This window comes from Myotis lucifugus, unplaced genomic scaffold, assembly GCF_000147115.1.
Source record: "Myotis lucifugus unplaced genomic scaffold, Myoluc2.0 scaffold_142, whole genome shotgun sequence".
In the NCBI taxonomy this organism is placed as follows: Eukaryota; Metazoa; Chordata; class Mammalia; order Chiroptera; family Vespertilionidae; genus Myotis; species Myotis lucifugus.
Window position 1 is genome coordinate 2,468,612 of NW_005871190.1, and position 2,910 is coordinate 2,471,521.

Sequence of the window (2,910 nt, forward strand, 5' to 3'; positions counted from 1 at the left end):
AATAAATAAAAATACAGTAGTCACCAGAATATGTTTATAGATGTTTATGATGTACTCCTGAATAAAGTCTAGAGATGAAAGCTGATGGTCTGTAAGGAACTCCTCCACACTGATTCTTCTTTTTTACAAAATTTCTTAAAGTGTTTAATTGCTGCTAGAATTATTTTCAAGTTAAGGAGGTAAGAAGTTTGACTTTTTAAACTTCAGAATGAACTTCCCTGCTATGACTGACTATATTTTCCCACATGAAGAACTGTAAGTTTTCACAATGAAGTCATAAACTTTTAGTGTACTTTGACTCTCTGCTTTATCCCTCATCCATCTGCCACATAGGCTCATCCTGGTTGGCATACTGATAATAGCTAGCATGCATATTATGTGTGGTTTTAAAGTTATAACTTATTATGTAGAAACTGAAACAATATAGATATGTTTTAAAATTTATTCTTGTTTAATAAAAATAGAAATGGTCAATAACCAAAAACCCAATTTTAGAATCTTTAAATAAAATACAGGGTGGGACAGGCACGCAGCCCTAGCTGCTGACATCTGTCACTACAACTCCTCCCCAGACTGCCCCTCCAGCCCCCACCCTTGCCCCAGCCCCACCTCAGGTCCCCTGTGGAGGCTGAGAGGTGCCATCTCTCCTGTGCTTGTGGCTGGCTCCTTACCCCCATGGATCTGGTCTGAGTGCCATTGCCCGAACCCGGGCTGGCAGCAGCCTGGGACCAACAAGTGTCCATGGGCTACCCTTCAAAAGACAATATCCTGATCTTTGGCTGGTGTCATGATTGAGCAGTTGGCTAAAGAGTTGCAATTAGAAGAAGCTGCTGGTTTTCTTAAAGTTGCTGTTGCTGAAGGACCATTTCTTACTGGAGAAAAACACTGATACTTCCAGCGACCTAATGCTGGCTCAGATGCTACAGATGGAATTTGACAGAGAATGATGCACAGTTTAGGCATGAAGAAAAAAAAAATCAATGACGATAACAAAGTTTCCATTTCCTTTGAAAATTACCAAAAAGTGCATCCCTATGAAGACAGTGATAGCTCTGAAGATGAGGTTGACTGGCAGGATACTCGTGATGATCCCTATAGACCAGCAAAACCAGTTCCTACTCCCAAAAAGGGTTTTATTGTAAAAGGAAAAGACATCGACACCAAACATGATGAAGTAGTCTGTGGGAGGAAGAATACAGCCAGAATGGAACATTTTGCACCTGGGTTTCAAGAAGGATATGGAATTTGAATGGATTTAAAACTATCAAACCATGTTTTCAATGCTTTAAAAAACATGCCTACTCAGAAGAACATTGAAGTGCCGCCTTGATAAAAAAGAACACTCTACTGCAGAAAAAGCAGTTGATCCTAAGACAAGCTTACTTATGTATAAAATGGTCAACCACTGGGTGCATTAGTACAGGAAAGGGATCTGTTGTCTTTCATGCCTATGGAGGAAACATGGAAGATGAAAAAAATATAGTAAATTTATACCTATAGATTGTGCCATCAAGATATTTAAAACAACACTTAATGCAGTGGTTCTCACCCTCTGGCCCTTTAAATACAGTTCCTCATGTTGTGACCCAACCATAAAATTATTTTAGTTGCTACTTCATAACTGTAATGTTGCTACTGTTATGAATCATAATGTAAATATCTGATATGCAGGATGGTCTTAGGCGACCCCTGTGAAAGGGTCTTTGGACCGCCAAAGGGGTGGCGACCCACAGGTTGAGAACCACTGCCTTAATGACTTTTAAGAACCGTGACAAGTATATTAAAGGTGATTTCAGGTTTAAAGATTGCTTCAGTAAACTAAATCCACATATGATCATCTGAATATGAGCAGAAAAAGAAATGCACACCCTCACCAGAATGCAGGAAGCTGGGATTCCTTGTCCAGCAGTTGTGCTACACAAGAAACACATTTCAGTTATGTCTTTTATCGGCTATGATCAAGTTCCAGCCCTTAAACAAGGGAGCTTTTGTTATCAGGTACTATGTACAATGAAAGAAGTAAAGCTCAGTAGTGAAGAAATGAAAGCCTACAAACTTTTCACTTGACGCAGCAGTTATACTATAATGAGCGCACGCTTGTGCACGCCGACCTCCGTGAATATAACATGCTGTGGCATGCTGGGAAGGTTTGGTTGATCCATGTCAGTCAGTCTCTAGGACCGATCCATCCTGACGGCCTGGAGTTCTTGTTCCGTGACTGTAGGAATGTCTCACAGTTTTTCCAGAAAAGCAGAGTGGAGGAAGCCCTTAGTGAACGAGAGCTCTTCAGTGCCGTTAGGTTTACACATCTCAGCAGACTATGAAGCTCATTTCTTAGGTGAGATAGACGCTTTGGAGAAAATGAATGAAGATCATGTTTAGAGGAATGGAAGGAAAGCTGCTTCATTTTTGAAAGACGATGAAGGTCCTCGATCCCATACGATGAATAGCACCAGTACACACTGCTTTCAGTGTTGACCCAGCGGGGATTGCCAGCTGCCAATGCCAAATGAAGTTACAGGTGAATTGAGATACCGACACGAGCTGTGTACAGTGGTGCATCTGTGCTTTTCCCCTGGTAACCCATATGCCAGATGTGTGGAATTTTTAGGTCGGCATTGAGAGAATAAAATGTCACTACCTCTCATCTTATGAACAGGATAATATAATTCTTTAACAGCTACAGGTTATGTAGTTGAAATCAACCTGATTTTACAGGATTCATGGTATAAAATGTTTTGATGATAATTTTAAAAATGTAGGTAACATTTCCAGAGATGGGAGGAAAGGCCAGAAGTGTTTACAAGGGAGGCCTTTATTACCACCTGCTTGCTCTGATCACCTCTCTGCTTCGAGTTTCATCTTTCCTCAAATATTTTATTGGAATTAAATGAGCCCTTCTCAATTCTT

General features: G+C 40.5%; 1 pseudogene; it reads left to right on the top strand.

The window, feature by feature from the left end:
- Positions 1-245: 245 nt before the first annotated feature.
- Positions 246-2,478, top strand: LOC102429822 (annotated as a pseudogene).
- The last annotated feature ends 432 nt before the right edge of the window (positions 2,479-2,910 follow it).